Consider the following 20,546-nt stretch of genomic DNA (forward strand, 5'->3'; position numbering starts at 1 on the left):
AGATTGAGTAGACGAGACCAGTAGTGGATCCAACGGTCAAGAAAGTTGTTTCTGCACATGCTATAAAGGCAAGTGAGGGGCAGATGGTTGTCTACCTGGGAAGGAAGCCCATCTAGAAGGAAAGCTCTGATCCTAAACCTCCGCTGCCTTGCAACATATCTTTGGGTGAAGAAAGGGCTCAGGAGTAAACCCTCAACAAATCCAGAGTGGAGTCAAGCTGGTGCCAAGCTTATTGCTCTGCTTTCCTTTGGACCACATCAGCAAGGCCAAGAGAAGGGCCTTGTCACCTGGCGATCCTAGGACCTCCATACATGCTTCCCAGGCTTGTACCCTGGAGAGACCACTTTAGTGCTGCTAGTGCAGCAGTTAGACTTCACCCAAGAGGTGCACTCCATTGTCTCTTGAAACAGATGGAAACAACAACATGGTTGTATCTATTGTTGGCTCTACTCAGCACTGACCTATTGAAATCAATGGCTATAACTAACTTAGAACCTTTAATTTCAGTGTGTCTACCCTAAGTATAACTTAGCAGGAAACTTCTGGCTAGTGGGCCAGCCTTGGCATGCAAGGGGGTACAATTTGGCTCGCCAGGTAATTTTCCTTAAACTACACCCACCTGTCCATCAACTCATATCACTCATGATGACAGCTGATGAGTGGGAGGATAGAGTTAAACCCTACATTGGCTGCACACCTGTTCCCAGTAGTGAACAGGTAAATGCAGCCACCACAGCAGTCCTCCCCACTGTGATGATATGTAGAGCATTCCTATTTCAATTAGAGTCATTCTTTCTAAATTTGCAGCTATACATTTTATGTGACAGATAGGTAGCCGTGTTGGTCTGCCATAGTCAAAATAAAAAAATTCCTTCCAGTAGCACCTTAAAGACCAACTAAGCTAGTTCTTGGTATGAGCTTTCGTGTGCATGCACACTTCTTCAGATACAGTTAATGGATACGTGTATCTGAAGAAGTGTGCATGCACATGTGTGTATCTGAAGAAGTGTGCGTGCACACGAAAGCTCATACCAAGAACTAACTTAGTTGGTCTTTAAGGTGCTACTGGAAGGAATTTTTTTATTTTGACATTTTATGTGGATCAGTGTCCACTTTTGGTCTCTGCTTTGATGGTGTGTTTCCTCTCTTTTTGGGGGGGACACCCTAACTACTTACCAGAAAGGGACCTTTGAGTACTTAAAGACAGAGGAAAGGACATAAAAGGCAAATGGCTCACTTCTAGTCCCTATTTCAAAGCAGCACTTTGAATGGCAAGAGTATGTCTGCCACCTTTCTATGGAACAAACTACTTGGAGACCTTATTTTCCTCTTGCACTCATCATTACCTAAATGACTACATTAAGCTGAAGTGCTGATCCATCAGACTGCAACTGGGAATGGAACTGCCATGGTTGAATGACCAGCCAGATGCAACCCAGTGCCTTTGCAATGGCGAAGTTTCCATTGCCTCAGTTCTGTGGACTTCGGACGACTACAGTATCTGTTAAATAGAGGTGGGTGGTTGTGGCTTCTTTCTCCAGACCAGAAGGAGCAGCAAACAGAGCAGAAGAAAAGAGGTAGAGAGTTTGAGACTGATAGGCCCCCAGCAAAGTTTGCAGATAAGTTAGGAAACTCTTCTCTCCTCCCATGATAGGATTGCAGTTTCTCTAGCTTCCCAATGGAGTACATTGATTAAAATAGCTCTGCTGCCTAATAAATCACTTGCAGTCATCCACAAGGCCTTTGATCCTGTGGCATTTGAGAAATTTTAATGATACTTCTGTGTCTGTACCAACACTTTAATGTGCCTCTTTAAATACTTCCAGTCACGTTCTGAGATGCTGTAAATTGGGCTGAAACACCTGATCGCTCTGCTGCTTTTGTTATCATCCACTTGTGTGATAGTGCAGAGCTTGTCGGAGTTGCTCAATATGAATGTTGCTCAATATGTTGTGGAGGCAGGACTGGTGGGTGGGCTTATGCTGGATCCTAACTCGGTTCAGCTTGATTATGTTGACCTGGCAGCCTTGTGGAACTTAAGGTAAAGGGACCCCTGACCATTAGGTCCAGTCGTGGCCGACTCTGGGGTTGTGGCACTCATCTTGTTTTATTGGCCAAGGGAGCTGGCATACAGCTTCCGGGGCATGTGGCCAGCATGACTAAGCCGCGTCTGACGAACCAGAGCAGCGCACAGAAATGCAGTTTACCTTCCTGCCGCAATGCTACCTATTTATCTACTTGCACTTTGACGTGCTTTCGAACTGCTGGGTTGGCAGGAGCAGGGACCAAGCAATGGGAGCTCACCCCGTCACGGGGATTCGAACCGCCAACCTTCTGATCGGCAAGCCCTAGGCTCTGTGGTTTAACCCACAGCGCCACCCACGTCTTGTGGAACTTGGGGTGGTGTCAAACTCTATTGTTTTCTCTCTGCTGGCTTAGGGTATCTCAGCCTGCTTTTCCTCTGCTCTTGAACAGAATTTGGATCTGACATACCTTATGGTTCTTAACTTAAACTGGGGGAAATTATGCTGGTTTAGGATTGCTCCCTTAGTCCAATAAAGTTTCTGATTGTGCAGTGAATGCGTTGCTTAGGCCTAAGACCATACAAACCTCAGCTATCCAGTTTAGTTTGGCGCTGATGCACAATGAGGGATTTATGGCCACAGCTGATCTGAGAAACCCACTCTGCAGTCACTGGGAGCAGGGCTTTTCATGTGGTTGCCCCTGTTCTGTGGAACAGCATTCCTGCTAATACACAACAGGCACCCATTAGCTGCAATTTCAAAAAACAACTGAAGACAAGTTTTGTTCTGATAGGCTTTCCCAGCAGGACAAATAGGTGCTTATTTTGTATTTCCGTGAATATTTATTATGTATTTGTATTAATTTGGTTTTAAATATATCTAACATTTATCATATTTTATTATACATTGCTTTGAGATGATTGTGTAGAAGGTGATTGATTAATAATAATAATAATAATAATAATAATAATAATTCAGATTATCTGATATAACAGGTATTTTTGGCCTTCTGACAGTCTATTCCCACTCACCCTCTTGGCTGCTTATTCGCTTCCTAGTCTGATTGGCATACCTTCAAATAATAATAATAATAATAATAATAATAATAATAATAATAATAATAATTTATTATTTATACCCCACCCAACTGGCTGGGTTTCCCCAGCTACTCTGGGCTGCTTCCAACAGAATATTAAAATAAAATAGTCTGTTAAACATTGAAAGCTTCCCTAAACAAGGCTGCCTTCAGATGTCTTCTAAAAGTCTGGTAGTTGTTTTTCTCTTTGACATCTGGTGGGAGAGCATTCCACAGGGCAGGTGCCACTACCGAGAAGGCCCTCTACCTGGTTCCCTGTAACTTGGCTTCTCGCATTGAGGGAACCACCAGAAGGCCCTTGGCGCTGGACCTCAGTTTCCGGGCAGAACGATGGAGGTAGAGATGCTCCTTCAGGTCTACTGGGCCTTTGAGGCCGTTTAGACCTTTAAAGGTCAGTACCACCACTTTGAATTGTGCTCGGAAATGTACTGGGAACCAGTGTAGGTCTTTCAAGACCGGTGTTATGTGGTCTCAGCGGCCGCTCCCAGTCTAGCTGCCGCATTCTGGATTAGTTGTAGTTTCCGGTTCACCTTCAAAGGTAGCCCCACATAGAGCGCATTGTGGTAGTCCAAGTGGGAGATAACCAGAGCATGCACCCCTCTGGCAAGACAGTCCGCAGGCAGATAGGGACGATGCTAAAATCTATCAGATTTTCATTTTTTAGCATTTCCTTCCATTGACAAATATCCCAGTTGTAAAACTTTGCCACCACAATAATATTTGTTTCACTTTACTGTAGATTCCGTAATAGTGGTTAACAGTGGATGCCATCCTTCTGATCAGTTTAAAACCACATGAATTAATTTACAGTGTGCATAAACCAGGTTTAAACAGAATGCATTGAATGAGTAGAACTCTCTCTCTCTCTCTCTCTCTCTATATATATATATATATTTGCCAGTTCACAAATGCAGTTCTTAACTGGGAAAACAACTCTACTCTCAGCTATTTTACAAACAGATGGCATCTTGAATCCCAGTATGATTCTCTTCTCACTTCTTTGTTCTTTTTAATTAAACAGAGCCAAGATCTTTGGTAAATATAAAACAAAAGGCTCTCACTGAAGCATTGCTGACTTGCATCAGCCAAGACACTCCTGGAATTTTAAAATCCAATCATTTTTCAAAAGAACCACAAGATTAACTGTAGTGGGCCAATAACTAATTAATGTCTTTATTTTGCTGATTGTGGGCTTGTGTGGATGCTTTGTCAGTGAAGTCATGCCATAGCGATTAAGATTCAGGTTCCACTTCTATTATTATAGGCAGTAATTATCCTGACGCTTATTATTTCCCCCTTCTAATCTAAACACTAATGCAAGCCTCTAGCTAGCATCTCAATTTAATAGTGCTCTGAGCATCTTAACAATGAGAAGGATGGTATTTAACTGCAGGCTTGTTGTGTCTTGGATTATAAATAAGTAGTTGTTGTTTGTTGAGGTCACAGTTATGTAGGTGTTTTCCAGGATCATAATTGTGGTATCTTAAGATGTCTATGTCTTGGATTTTCAGAGAATCCAAAGGCAGCACACTGTCCGTTATGGTTTATGTTGATAAGGAATATGGAGAGAGGAGAAATTCAATTCAGTTCACACCTAAAGGTGAACTGAACTAATTCAAACATTTTAAAACAGTGCAAGAACTGAAACACAGCCATCCATTGAAATTCACACTTTTCTGAATTTTGCAGTAGAGTTCTAAAGTCAAGTGATGTGTAAAAAAAATGCATATTCCGGAGTAAAATATCAATTAAAAATGTCAATACTAGTGAAAATAACATACAAGGTGCATTATTTTCAATAAAACAGCTTTGGGGGGGAAGTCTATATTATACAAAATGGCATACAAATGTGTATATCAGGAGAAATTTGCATTAAGATGCTGGTGGTTTTTAATGAGGGCTTTAAAAAAGGAAATCTCAAATTCATGTGGAAATGTAGAAGACTGAACTTAAGTTTGGAAAAATAAGAAGCTGGGGGAAAGCAGAACTGACAGATTCACCCATCTGCAATCAGGGACAGTTTAAAGTGTTGAGCCTATTTGGCCTGCAAAAGGGAAGGAAGTGTGGGAAATGATAATGCTCTTTAGATATCTAAAGATCTGACTGTAACAACTTCCATGGAATTTCCCTTCTGAGTACTGTGGGGAAAGCTCTTGTCCAGGTAGTTCTCAACAGATTACAGTCACCTGCTGACAGGGTCTATATCCCATTTCCTTCCCAAACCTGGGAAAGAACTAATTAGGCTTTGGGAAGGAGGTGGGAGGACTCTAGGAACCTGTTTGGTCAGTTTGGTATGCCACAAGGTGTGCAGGTCTGAATTATAATATCTTGGGAGACACTGAACAACATATTGCTGAGAGGTACCTGTTGATTCCAAGTCTAATTGTTGTTGAAGCAGATTATTCACCCTCTTCACATTGATTCACATGTTTAAAGTGGGTGCATTTTTCTTCTGTGTTCACATGTGCTATGTATCACGAGATACTTAATTCAGTCTCATCAGCAAAGGCACACACTGCACCAAAAACAACCAGAAAAATAAGGTGCTACTGGAAGGATTTTTTTTTGTTTTGACTATGGCAGACCAACACGGCTACCTATCTGTAACCAGAAAAATAATGCATTTCAAGTAGATGTGTTTAGTAGAGTTTGTATCATGTTCTCTGTGTTTGTACATTTGCACAAGCACGTAACAGGGTGATAAGTATGCAGATGATCCTCACCACAGATGTCTAAATGTGCATCTGTTGCTGTCACACTTCAGGCTATCATTCCACACCAGAGTTTGCCTGGCTACCATGCATTAGATTTGTTTTCTATTTCCCTTCTAATTTGTGTTTATATGCATTGGTTTTGCCAAGCTCAGGGAGAGAGAAAAAGGAACATTGTGAGTATGCTGTTATTTACTCTCCTCCCAGAGGACCTTCTGGAACTGCTGATTCAAGATGGAGTGAGAGAATGCATAATGCAATCGTTTTTATTAGTCCTCTATAAATCTGTTTGTTTCCTTTTTTGTTTTAAGGACAGTTGCTTACAGATGAGGCAGATGGAAAATATTGTGGCTATGCCTCCTGACAGCCGTAGCTTTAACTTGGTGGTTCCTCTTAGCAGAATGTTCTGCCTCGAGGGAAGAAGAAACTTCCTACATTGCTTCCAGGGAGATTGTGGCCTGTGCAGATGTAAAGTTAACTGCATATTAAGAATCAGGCTGCAGGGTAGCATATGCCTGTCTACTGCCCCCTGTTACCTTGTGTTTGAAACAACAAGGGAACCTCCGGCTTGGGGTTACATGTAACCATTGCCAATGCATGTTAATTGGGGAATTGGGGGAAGCTCCTGCACACTTGATTCAAATCAAGATGGCACACCTTCCCACATTTCTCCGATGAAAATAGGGACATCTTATTCAACAACAACAACAATTTATACACCTCTCATCTGGCTGGGTTTCCCTAGTCACTCTGGGCAGCTTCTAGGTGAAGGAAGTTTGTGCAGTTGCTGTGGTGTTTTATTTTAAAAAATCATATTCTTTCACCTCTCCACAAAATATACAGGAGCCACCAACCTGGTGCCCATGAGCACCGTGTTGACAATCCCTCAGCTAGAATATGGATACCAGCCATTTCAGGCAAGGATGCATTGCTGCATGACTGCGCAAAGAGCTTAAACCGATTGTTCGACCTTGTTTATGTTTTGGTGTCATGGTTCATTGAGAAGTTTGGAATACGATACTGCCAGACTATCATTACACAGAAGCTGATAAGTCCTCCCTGACTGCTGTTTGAAGCTGCCTAATAGGCTTTTCCTGCTACTTTGTGGTTTGATTGCAACAGGTACAAAGGGGAGGCAGGTTGGATTAAGCCCAGTGCTTAACACGGGAGTGGAAATACCCAGAGGAAATGCTGAATGCATCTGTGTTTCATATAAATTCTGGAAGGAGCTGTTTGATAATAATTTGTATTTATCGCATCCCAGCATTTCATATTTTCTGTTGCTCATTTGTTTTGCAGTCTGAGTTGCTCTTTTCACTGCATGAGTGTTCAGTGATGCACATCTATCATTTCCCTTTACCTTCCTATTGCTTTCTTCTCCATTGCCTAAGCTGGGCAGAAGCTTCCCAGGCTTTGGGGAAGAAGCACCAGGCCTGCTTCCTCCTTCCCAAAGCCAGGTGGGCTTTGGGAAGGAGGGGTCTTGGACCCTGTCGGAGCATCGTGCCCCCTCCATAAGGCAGGCAGAAGTTTTGGGAAGCAGACGCCAGGCTTTAATACTTTAGGCTTGGAGGGGCACTGTGGGCAGTTGAGATACCACTGAAATCTGTCATGGTGGTTCACATTGATGTCAACAAAGATCCTTTGACCAAAGGAATCTCGGTTATTGGGTTTGTGGCCAGCTCTAATTTCCAACTGACTAGGCGGTATTCTCGTTGCACGCTGCAAAATTCAGGACCAAACATCGCAGTTTGTTCAAAGGTCTGCATGAAAGATGTTGTAAGTAAATTGCAAGCATGTAATGGGCAGCTGCCTGCACGCCTAATAGTGTACCATAACAGCGTTGGAGATGGACACGTGAAGATGGTGGTGAACTTTGAAGTCCCACAGATATTAAGTGCCCCCGATGAGTGCAATGGTGGCTGCAGAAGAGCCAAACTATCGGTGGTTGTGGTCAGGAAGAAATGCCTTCATCATTTCTCAACAGAAGTTTGCAAAACCCTCCCATTGGGACAGTTATTGACACGGAGGCTACTCAACCTGAATGGTACAACTTCTTCTTAAGTAGCCAACTTGCCTACCAGGGCACTGTCAATCCCACATACTACAATGTGGTATATGATGATAATGGATTCAAGCCAGACCATATACAGCATCTTACATATAAGATGTGCCACCTGTACTGCAACTGGCCTGGCCTAATCAGAGTGCCAGCACCATGCCAGTATGCCAACAAGTTGACTTTCTTGGTGGGCCAGAGCATCCACAGAGAGCCAAGCCTGGCACTCGCCGACAAACTTTTCTATTTGTGAACAGTGTCGAGGTGGCAACTGCTAACACTGTGATGTAAGTGATGGGCCCCGTCTGGTAGCCTGCTCCCTAAAATATCACGGGTAAAATACATATTTTATTATGTGCAAATGGCTTTAGATACCTATTAGGTCCATAAATTACCATAATTACCATTTGACAATATCAAATGCAGCACAGCTGGGAAAATTTGCACAAACGCCCACACCTACATACAGACATGCCACATGAAGGTCACTGTTAGCCCAAAGAAGGGCCAATTCACGTGAGCAGAAGATCCAAGTCATAAAGCTATCTTTGAAGATTCCATGCTTTGCTCAGCCAAACGAGCGTGTCACTGAATGCCAGAGGTTAAACAAATGTAATATGGAATCAAACTCCCTGTGTTTAGAGAAGGTTAGCACATGTCCCTCCCTAGCGGCCTTGGTTGCATCTGATGATTGTCATCAGGAAAAACGGGGAGGGGGCCACTTACACAAAATGTCCCAGGTTTCGGGTCGAGCAGACAAGGCAGTTAAAACCAAACACATGGCGCTGTTCAAGAACATTTTCATTACACGTGGAGGTCCTGTTAGCAGCTCAGCTGAGACCCTTCAAAAATATTTATCTTATGACCAGATTAATATTTGCCGTTTATTATTGCAAACAATGAAAAATGATCATATCATAAGAGCTTTCCAAGACTTGTCTGCTGTGATGAATGCAAAATAAATAAAGAGATTGGGACTTAGACAAGGTCGGACAGTGGAAAATCTCTACGCCACTGACCATTGGGAATTGAGTGAGTGAGAGGGAGGGCTTTGCAAAGGTTTTCTCTTTGTGTGTTCCTTCTCTCCGTGTTGAAGCAATGCAGCACCCAGTCGAAGCACAATTTCACACATTAAACAGAAGCCCAGGTCTGCCAAATGAGTGCGCTGACAACAGGAAACTGCAGTCAACCACAAATAATTACTTGTTCAATCAAAGTGATTGCATACCCTCTAACATTGAAATACTCTAACATTCCATAATGATAATTTTACTATTTATACCCCACACACCTTACTGGGTTGCCCCAGCCACTCTGGGCAGCTTCCAACATTAAACATTAAACAACTCCTCTATATAGGATTACCTTCAGACGGCTCGGGGGTCGGATAACTCCATACCCTCCAACATTTCTCCAATGAAAATAGGGATATCCTAAGGAAAAGTGGGACATTCCAGGATCAAATCAGGAACCAGGATGTGTTCTCTAAATCAGGGGTGTCCCTGGGAAATAGGGGCACTTGGAGGGTCTGTGATTGCAAGTTTGTGTGTGACACTCACACTTTTTTAAGATGTACCTTTTAAAACAGCTTGGGTATACACCTACAAATGTGATATGTGATATGACTCAAAAATAAATATATTACAGTGGTACCTCAGGTTAAGAACTTAATTCATTCTGGAGGTCCATTCTTAACCTGAAACTGTTCTTAACCTGAAGCACCACTTTAGCTAATGGGGCCTCCCGCTGCTGCTGCTGCACCACCGGAGCACGATTTCTGTTCTCACCCTGAAGCAAAATTCTTAACCAGAGGTGCTATTTCTGAGTTAGTGGAGTCTGTAACCTGAAGCGTCTGTAACCTAAAGCATCTGTAACCCAAGGTACCACTGTACACCCTCCCTAATTGTTGTGCTGAATCATGTGACAAATTGTTATATAAATATATTGTACAGGCATTTCTTTGCCCACTATAATTCATGGTTATTTATGTATTTATTCTTATTCATACACCTGTATGAGAGATGGCTGGACATTTCTTGCCGTAAATGCAAACACAAGTTATTTCTGCTTAGGGTGAAATATTTTTTGTCATTTTCTTTTTCATACATGGCATTTTACACAATGCCTTAAGTCAAAAAAGAGAATTCCCTGCCCCAAGAAGATGACAATTCACATTAAAATAGAGGAGGAGAAAGAAGAGGGACTGAAGTTTCTGGAGAAAATTAGAGAAACTGAGGATAAACAGAAGCATAATAAGAAAAATTATTTATGTAACCACAAGTTCGAATGGATGAAGCACTGCCTAAATATGTGAAGACCTTTTGTGCTTGGCATATCTTGATACCACTAAGCCTCAAACCAAGGGACTTGTAGCAAAAAGCCCAGGATTTCCCCATCATACTTTGACATTTTATGTTGCTTTTAAACCCTGAACTGAAACAGCATTAGGCCCATTTGGCCTCTTCACCTGACATTTCTCCAAGTATAATGACAAGTCAGCAGAGGTAATAATTTGTGAGTCAAATCGTAGTCAGATGTGGGTTGCTGTATTCTTAATTTATTTCTCTAATTGTACTTTCAAAAGAGAACGAAGTGGTGTGTGGCCTAACCTTTGCATTGCCACGGGAACGATTTCTTATGCATTTGCGTCTAGTTATCTGTGTCTGTTTTCTTCCTCCTTGACATATAAAAGAGAGGTTTTGCCATATTAAACTGATCAGTGTGCCTTATTGTTGGAGGAGCTCTGTGCAGGTTTCAGTTGTCATGACCAGTTCTCTCTCTCCAGAATCTTCCGATTATTTTAGTCAAGAAGAGCAACCGAGAATACTTCTGCATTTCACTCTTTTCTGGCAAGTTCTCATTTTCTGCACAACTCAAGAGATTCTGAAATGGACCGAAGGTTAACACAGACACGGTGTCATTGAAAACCAATTAAAACTCCGAGTTTTAGTTGGCCTTGGCTTTATATATGTATTTTTTTTAAAAAAAACCTGTTTTTATTTTTTGCAGTTGTTTCATATCTGTTGTATTGTAGAATGACTTTGGGATGACCCACAGGGAGCAATTTATTAATATTAATAATAACAGAAAGGCAAAAACCTGAGACTTGCAGGTTACTACTGCCCAAGTATGGAACCTCTGAGAGACAAATAGCCAGGTGATTCTATCTGGGGTTCCCATTACCAGGGTTTCCAAATAATGGATTACAGATAGGAAATGGCTGAATATGTCCATTTTGGTTTCTCATTTTTTTCCTATTCTAAATTCAGTTCTCCATGTTTCCACAATAGTTAGCATTCATTCATTCATTCATTCATTCATTCATTCATTCATTTATCAGTCATCTGCTAAATGTGCCCATTTAATGCAGTTTTGCCTAATTTTCCCTAATATAATGCATTTAAAACATTATTTTCATTAATATGTGCATTTATATGCAAAATTTGCCTTTTCTGTATAGGAGAACTGCTTTGGAAAAAATTCAGAGGAGCGTGAATTTCGAAGGATACCGATTCGAATTGCTAATATTTCAGAAAGCTTGGATTAGGTAGGTTCCCCTTTATTTCAAACTGAATCACATTTCTCTCTCAACTCTTATCACAAGTATACTTTTTATTTCAATCAAATGATAAGCTTGATTAAATAGTAACAGGGGTTGCCTAGCTTTCAGCTTAGGCAAGAGACCGCAAAGTTGGAAACTAGCTGCAAGAACTGCCTGCAGGCAGAGGGATCAATGTATCTGTGAAGACCAAAGGACCAATCAGTGATAGCCAAACTTGGCCCTCCAGCTGTTTTTGGACTACAACTCCCATCATCCCAAGCTAACAGGACCAGTGGTCAAGGATGATGGGAATTGTAGTCCCAAAACAGCTGGAGGGCCAAGTTTGGCCATCACTGGTGAATGCCAGGATGAGAGGTCCAAGACAAATTGATCTGGAAGCTTACAAGTCCAGTCTAGAGGATTAAGGGCAGTTAGCAGCTGAGCCCATCAGAGGTCCAAATGACCTTCCTTGGCTGCTATTGAAATGGTGGATCAGAAGCCCTGCTATTTCTCGCTATCTCTGGTAGGCCTTTGGATCACAGCCATAACCAAGTGTGATAAAAGCAAACATCTACATCTTTATGAAGCTAAACATGAAATCTTTCTAGGAGGTAGCAGATGCATGTTTTGAAGATAATAAGTTATAGCTAAGTTTTACTCAGTGCAAACCCACTGAAAGTAATGGACCTAAGTTATTCATGTCTATTAATGTCAGTGGAAGTATTCTGAGTAGGAACAGTGTTGGATGCAACCAAACAATTCAAATCTTTTAGCAGGGCACTTCAGTTGTCAAGCATCTTGTCATTACCAAATATTTCCCTATCACGAGGAGCAGCTTTTAGATAAACAAGTACAAATTACCTTGTTTTCACCTGAGAAATACTGAACACTCAGCGATGTTGTGTTGATAATTGCATCTGATCTCATTTGTGCAAAAGGCTTATGGTGTGGGAGGAATATAACATGTGCCAGCTAATGCATTCCCATAATATTCTCACCGGTTCGAAATTCTCGGAGCTAGTCTATATACACAGCAGGTCATATGACTGCAGTTTCCACACGGTAAAAACTGGTCTGTGAACTGTGTCATTTCAGACTCCAAACCATTTCCCTTTGCATATCTAAACAACCCATCTAATTTACCCTTTGCAAGGATTGAGGAGGGGGAGATGGGCTTTGAATACATGACTCCCCCTACTGTCTGATGTATAATACAGAAACAGTGGTGCCACATGACCTGCTGTCTGCATAGTCCAGCTCTGAAATAATGATTCAGAAGGTGACGCCGCAAAGACCTTTTTGCATTCAGCCATGAAGCTGTGAATTCCCTCTAATTTGCCCCAGCTCTTGGAAGTAGCTGATTTATAATTGCCATGCTTAAAAAAAAAAAAGTAAACATAAAATTTCCAGGGTAATGAACAGTGATGGTTATGAGAGATAGAACACATTCACTGGCAAGGATTAATTGCCTATTGAATAGGAAAGGAATGATGCCCTTTGGCTGTTCAGCTTTTACACTCTGTTTACTATAATGATGATCTCAGGACAAATATTCAGCATAGCTGCAGAACTTTGGCCGCACTTAGGAATTGAGTTTAGCATGAGTGCTCAACTCTCCTTTTACTGCAGTGTCCCACAAATGACCTGCATTTTTCTTTTCTTTTTTGCATTACGGAGCAAGGGCCATGAAGGCTCTGAGAAGCCCTCTGTTTAGGCTATGAACCCCTAAAGCCATTTGATGCTGTGTTGCCACAACCTATGACAAATGAAGTACATACTCCAGTTATTCATGCACACACAGTAACATACATAAAGTGTTTTGAGGTCTTGGTGATCTGCAATTAATGCAATGTTCACAATTGGTGAAATGTTCACCTTCTGTAACTGTTTTGTTGGATAACATTTGATTTGAGTTTTTCTTCTGCCCCCATTGCTACATAAGTAAATAACTTCTAGTGAACTCTGCACCTCATCTTTACACTGGACTAGTGATGAGGCAGAGCCATGGCTCAATTTGTGGCGGGTTCAGTTAGGTACAGTGGTACCTCGGTTTTCGAACGTAATCCGTTCCGGAAGACTGTTCGACTTCCAAAATGTTCAAAACCGAAGCATGCATTTCTGGAAGCCTTTACTTATGGAAAACTCAAAACGGAAGCCGCGTGGCACGTTCCATTTCTGAAAAATGTTTGAAAACCAAAGCAGTTACTTCCAGGTTTTCGGCATTCCAAAACCAAAACGTTCGACTTCCGAGATGTTCGAAAACTGAGGTACCACTGTATTAACATTGGAATCTGATATTAAGAGCAGGGCTGAGACCTCAACAACGAAGCAAGTAAGGTACAAAGATTCATGGATTTTCCCATTACTGTATGTATACAATCTGTCTGCAAATGTTTTGTTACACGTGAGTGCCTGCTGTATTAATATAACAACTGACCGTCAAGAGAAAATAGCTCATCTACCTCTGATTTGTCAGGTAGAAGTAAGACTATGAATTGTCAACGGAGAAGGGCTACACTACAGTGATTATTTTTTATTGGATTCCAGCTTCCAGTGACAATCTGGCCTACTGATTTATGTACATTGGGTACCAGCTGATAGTTCCTGAAAATATTGCATTGGAAGCACTGAATAAGCACATTCATCAAAATATTTGCTCTGGGTTTTGGATGCACTGCATTTCCTACAGCCATACTGGGGAGAGGTCAAATGTCTAGTCATCTGCAGCATGTGAAAACTATAAGACCTTTCACTGCTCAGATCCAAGCTGGGCCTCTAGATGGATGGACCCTAATCTAGGTTGGTTCATGTGTGTCTCCAGTTCAAGATCACTGAACTAAGTGGCTTAATTGGGAGTTGGATAAGTTAGAGCATAAAGTGCAGGAAACAGAAGACGCTGCTTTGTTGATGAGACAACAGCAGGAGTTGTGCAGTGCTATAATAAGTTAGTTCTCATGCTTCAGTCAGAGGCAAAATAAATTCTTGTTCAAGTAAAAGAACACCCCTGGACTTAGTTTCACTTTTCTTGTAGTGCAATATATATATATATATATATATATATTTCTGTAAGCAGAAGACACTTCTTGCATACAGAAGCAAACTTCTGGCTCCAACCTGCTGTTTCTCAAAGCCACTAATTAGTAAGTAAATTTTAATTAAAACTGCTCCTTGTGCCAATGTTAAGTCTTCATGACATGGTTGTAAACAGTCTGCACAATTTCTTGGTTTCAAGTTCATTTTCTGCCAAAAGCATTTGGTTGTGTGTTGTTGTTGTTTTTTGAGCTGTCAATTATTGTACTCCAGTCTTGAAAATCTTAAACTATAAATTAATTAACGTTAAAAACAAGTAAGCCAATCTGTTCAAAATAGTTTAGTGTAACTGCCTAACCTGTGGCTCCGGTATCAGGTAGCTTTTGACTCTTCAACATGATATTATTCATGCTCTTGCAAGTGGAATGCAGAATTCCTTGCTGCTGCTACCTTAGCAAGCCCAATATCGTATAAGTAGGGTAGTTGGGTGAAAAAGAGGACAGTCCTCCTGCATCTTTAACATCTGGGTAGAATATAGATTTTCAGAGGCTGCTCCACACCTATTAAAGCTACAGGAAGCCTGATTTCACCTGTCCACTCTGGAATCTTTGGAATAATGGCAATAGAGTTTCAAAAATTAAAATAAGAGATACTGAGACAAAGAAGAGCTGTTCTCAAATAAAAGACTTGGGGCATATGCAACTGAACAAGTTATAACAAAAAGACAGCTGGGGTCTGATGAAAGCTATAATGTTATTAATGGTGAGAAGGTCGTCGTCGTCCCCTTCTTCTCACATGGAATTCAGGGTAATCCTGAAACAGTAAATTCAGGGCAAAATTAAGGAGTTATTCTGACAACATGGAATTCAAGGCAAGACTATGAGATACAGAAGGTCAGGAGATTTGATCTCCAGGCCACATTTTTGCATGCTAAAAGAGGCCAGGATTGGACTGGGCCAGGGAATTCGCACGGGGGATGGAGAGCACAGATAGATCCCTCTACCACAGTCCCACTTCAAAGCCCCCACCCCCCCAACTGTTTTCCAGTAAAAGATATTAGGAGATCCACTTGTGGATCTTTAATATTGAACCTAATGTAGCATTCACTGTCACACTTTGGGAAAATATGCAATGTAACCGAGAGAAGAAAGAGGAGGAGAAGAAAGCTTTGGTAAGACCAGGGGAATTTCTTTGCAGATGGGTTGACAAATCAATGTTTGAAAGAAGCACGCATCTCACTTTGCAGCTACATGGTGAACCACTAGCACATGTCTCTGTGTGCTTGTTTTTTGGCCACACTTCTAATGTCTCGTCCTCCCAAGTCATCACGGAGAAATGGCGAGACCTGCCAGAACACATGGGTATCCTTGGGCGACTGCCCAATTGCGTTCTCAAATACCCTCCAGGAACACTTCTGTGGTTGGAAACAGCCTTGGTGGCAAACCACCGTCTCATTATCAGAAGATTAAAAGAATGTCTGTACAACCACTGAGAGTAAACAGCCAACATCTTTGGTGCATCATCACATGATTTATCAAGGGGCGGATGGGTCTTCCCCTTCCCCTCCCACCCATCCCACATGAACATGTACAAATGTTAGCTCACATTTCAACCGTGCATACATGAACGCTGCATGATGCCATTCCTCTTGGCCACCCAAGTCCGTAGCATTTCTCCCCGTATCTTCATCGCAAAGCATTTCCTCTTTGTCTCATTCATCAATGCTGGAGTATATTTGAAATTCCAGTTTCAAGGTGCTCCATGCAGCAACATCTAACAAAACAGATGTTCCTTTATCATCCTCTATCTGGCAAAGTCTTCTGTGCTGCAGATTTTTATTATATTCACTGTGAGCAGTGTTGCACGCATGTTGAAATTCCCCCGTGGGCTTGTTTATGTGGGTAAAGTCGACGGCCAAATCAAACAATCTGTGGCTGCCATGGAGAAGCATTTTTCATAGGAATGATAAAGAATGTCTTGCGGCATCCAGTATGAACATATTCTGCCAAGATGTTTCCTCTCTCAAAGTTAAATGGAAAGGGGGAAAGGTTTGGTGTTGTGTGCTGAAAAGAAGTGCATATGACGTAGCAGGGGACAATCTTTTTCTTTCATTTTGGGGAGGGGAATGAAATCTCCAAAACAATGGGTTCCCCCCAACCCCTTCCCATTTTTTATTTTTGTTGCTGCTGCATCACCCCAGCATAGAGCAGAAATATAATTCTCTCTTTCTGAAAAGTATTTGATCAAAGGATGTTGGTCTGTCTTTGTGCCAGATATCTGACTGCTGCAATTTTGCAACACTTCTGTAAGATCAGTAGCAGTAGCAATGGCAGAAGCACAAACCCCTCAGTTCTGCTGAAAACCAGGAGCGCAAGCCTTGATCTCTAGCTGTTGTCTGGAAAGAAACAGTACTCAGTCTGGCTAGAAAGTGTACAGCATTACAATCTCCCTCTAAGTCCTTTCATCTGTTTTTCTCCTCCAAACTTGCGTTAACTTCATTTTAGGTTTGTTTGTTTTAAGAAAAAAGCTCAATGGAGGGCCAACCCCCCCCTTTTTAAAGTACCGTGTTGGCCCAATTTATGGGGGGGGGGGAGAGAGAGAAAAAGACAATACCCAAATATGAGCTGCTCCCTTAAAATTCCACAGGCACTCACACCTGTTCCGTTTTACCGTATGCGTGTTTCAGCAGCGATATCGTACAAAAGCCAATATTCGGGCCAATATGGTATATATTTATTGCCAATTTTTATAGAGTGATGTTCACTGTAGAGTATCACAAAGTGGGTTACACAGCTATCAGTAAAATAATCAATAAAAAAATGGTGTTTCAAACAAGCTAAAAACACAGGTTAAAAAAAAATTGAGCTCAATAAATAGGCATGGCGCAGCTTGCTTAAAATGCTTGCAGTCTGTGTCAGCTGCTTGAAGTTCAGTCCGTGGGGCGTGAATCTCAGCCGGGAAGGAGTTCCACAAAGTCAGGCCCACAATATTGAATGCATGGCCTCTGGTGGGCAGAAGTGATGCTTTTCTTCTAGAAAAAATGGTGCCGGGACTGCATACCCTCGAGGACCCCCAGAAAAAAGCACTGGGTAAGAGCCACACATTTGGGCCTTTTGGAAACCACTAACAAAGGCCGTACTCACACCATAGAAGCATCCCTGTCTGATTCACCAAGAGAGCAAAGTTATGAGAAAGAACAGATTTTGTATTGGTTAGAAAGGTTAAAGTTGACACAACTATTTTAAAAATAAAAAAAACCCCAAAACCTTAAAGTGCAACACACTTTACACATGGGTCCTTAATGCCACATGCTCTGAAATGTGCCAGGGAACACTGGTTTTTAGGCCATCTTATGCATTTGATCTTTGGGATAATTGTTCAGAATGAATCACTGAACATTTTGAGCCTCATCCATGACTAAACAAAACTTATTATTTAAAAAATGTTGAGGGGCTGATTGACTGATGACAAATCTGATGCTAAGAACTAAGAGTAACGATGACTCCACACATATTTTCTTTCCCTCTCTCTGGTGACTCACAAACAGGCAGAATAAACTGTTCCTAACAGAAATGCATGTTCCATACCTGTAAGGCAGGGGGAATGGGGTGAAATTGGATGCTTGACCTCTTCCCAACATTTCAGCTCTTTATCGAAAGACGCTGCTGAATTTTGGGACTGGGGAATTCAAAGTACAAATCTCTGCAGTTATTAGCTCAGGCGTTCCAGGTTACAGATTATATAGCTTCGGCATTCTAGCACCTATTGGAAGCTATCTCAATCTCAACACCCCTGAGAGGGCTTTCTTACTCTTTACCTTTTGCAAGGTATGTTTTTGGAGAAGGGAAAAGGTCACAGGGAGCAGGGACGGGCAGTGTCCTTGAGAGGAGGCTATAGGCATTTACAGGCTTAATTGTGCAATGTAATTAATGTCAAAAGTGGGTGGAACGTCCGTTATGAATGCATACATGAAACTTACAGGGACTAGAGAGAAGATGATCTGCCCATTCCTGATGTTGATCTTTCTTCTGGAATATGTTAATACCATTTTATTTATTTATTTATTTATTTATTTATTTATTTATTTATTTAATAAATATACCGCCCTATACCCGGAGGTCTCAGGGCAGCTCACAGAACAAAATCAAACCACAAAACCACCAAATACACAATCATCATAAATACAACTCAATCACCCCCACTCCCCCAAAAACCCCACATTTTAATAGGGTATAGGAGGTCAATCAAATAAACCAAAGTCCTGGTTAAAAAGGAACATTTTTGCCTGGTGCCTAAAGGTGAATAATAATAATCACCATCATCTACCATTTGTACCCCGCCCATCTGGCCGGGCCTCCCCAGCCACTCTGGGTGGCCTCCAACAAAGACTAAAAATACATTAAAATGTCACACATTAAAAACTTCCCTGAACAGGGCTGCCTTCAGATGTCTTCTAAATGTCAGGTAGTTGTTTATCTCTTTGACATCTGACGGGAGGGTGTTCCACAGGGCGGGCGCCACTACCGAGAAGGCCCTCTGCCTGGTTCCCTGTAGCTTTGCTTCTCGCAGTGAGGGAACTGTCAGAAGGCTCTCAGTGCTGGACCTCAGTGTCTAGGCAGAATGATGGGGGTGGTATAATGAAGGCACCAGGTGAACGTCCATAGGGAGAGCATTCCGCAGATGGGGAGCCACTGCAGAGAAGACCCCATTCTCGTATTGCCACCCTCCAGACCTCTCGAGGAGGAGGCACATGAGGAAGGGCCTCAGAAGATGATCTCAGAGTCTGGGGAGGTTTATATGGAAAGAGGCGGTCCTTGAGGTATTGTGGTCTTGAGAAAGTTGTTGAATAGAGATGCTGCAGGGGACCCTAAATAAAGCTTTCCTTTATGGCTGGTGGGAGGAATTTTTTACTCTCCAGATTTTGCTGAACTACAACCTTTTCTTTTTCAGGGGCTACTCAAATGTATGCAGTACTGGCACCTCTTTTTTGTTGCTACAGAGTGTGGCACTTACTGTAACACAGGCACAGGCAAACTCAGTCCTCCAGATGTTTTGGGACTACAACTCCCATCAACCCTAGCTAGAAAGACCAGTGGTCAGAGATGATGGGAATTGTAGTCTCAAAACATCTGGAGGGCCGAGTTTGCCTATGCCTGCTGTAACAACTTCATGGTGAGTATTGGCCATACTTGCTGGAAATAATGGAAGTTGTAGTTCAGCACCATCTACAGCAGGGTTTCCCAAGATCTTTTTGGACTACAGTTCCCATCATCCCTGATCACTGGTCCTGCTAGCTAGGGATAATGGGAGTTGCAGTCCAAAAGCAGCTAGGGAGACCGAAGTTTGGGAAACCCTTATCTAGAAGGCCAGTGGTTCTCCAACCCTACTTTAGGACTAGGGCTCAATCAGTTTCTTATGATGGTTTTCAGAGCTTCTTCATCTGGATTCTCAAGAAATTGCCTGAACGTATGTCAATTTTAAGCCATAACTTGCTAACGGAAGGTTGCTTTGCCACAGCTGCTTGTTGGACGTGAGGCTAAGGAAGGGAGCTGCTAAAAAATCCAGTGGTTACCTCAGGTTTCCCTGCTCCCCCTTATTCTATCTTAATGGGGATGAGATAAAATCAATAAGAGGGCCTCTTTGAATAGCATCCAACCCTTGCATGCTTCTGTCAGAACACTTTCCCTCAATCGCTTGCGCGAGGAGATGAAAGCAGCAATATTTAAAGTTCTGCAACCATAATTGCATGTTTGGTTTGGAAAAGGATATGTGCACAGGAAGCCTATCTGCAATATGAGATGAATTTTATGTGTGTTTGGGGGGGACTTGGTGTTTACCGATGATGGAAAAGATTGATGTGATGACAGCAAAGACCGTCTCTGGCTATGTTAAAAAGCTACCATATGCTTCTTGTTTTTTTGTTTTTTTAGGGGAAGTTTTACACTGGGCATTTTAGTCTGGAATGAAAGCAGAAGATGAGCCCTGCTGGGTCAGATCCAGGACCCACATCTAGTCAAGTGTCCAGTTTCTACCTGGCCCCAAAGGGGTGTGTGGCTTTGTGCACATTTCAAGCAAATTTGTGCAAAGC

At 42.0% G+C, this 20,546-nt stretch overlaps 1 pseudogene; it reads left to right on the forward strand.

Moving 5' to 3' along the window:
- Positions 1-1,931: 1,931 nt before the first annotated feature.
- LOC114588037 (piwi-like protein 4 pseudogene) lies at positions 1,932-8,140 on the forward strand (annotated as a pseudogene).
- The last annotated feature ends 12,406 nt before the right edge of the window (positions 8,141-20,546 follow it).

This window comes from Podarcis muralis, chromosome 17 (genome assembly GCF_964188315.1).
Source record: "Podarcis muralis chromosome 17, rPodMur119.hap1.1, whole genome shotgun sequence".
NCBI lineage: Eukaryota > Metazoa > Chordata > Lepidosauria > Squamata > Lacertidae > Podarcis > Podarcis muralis.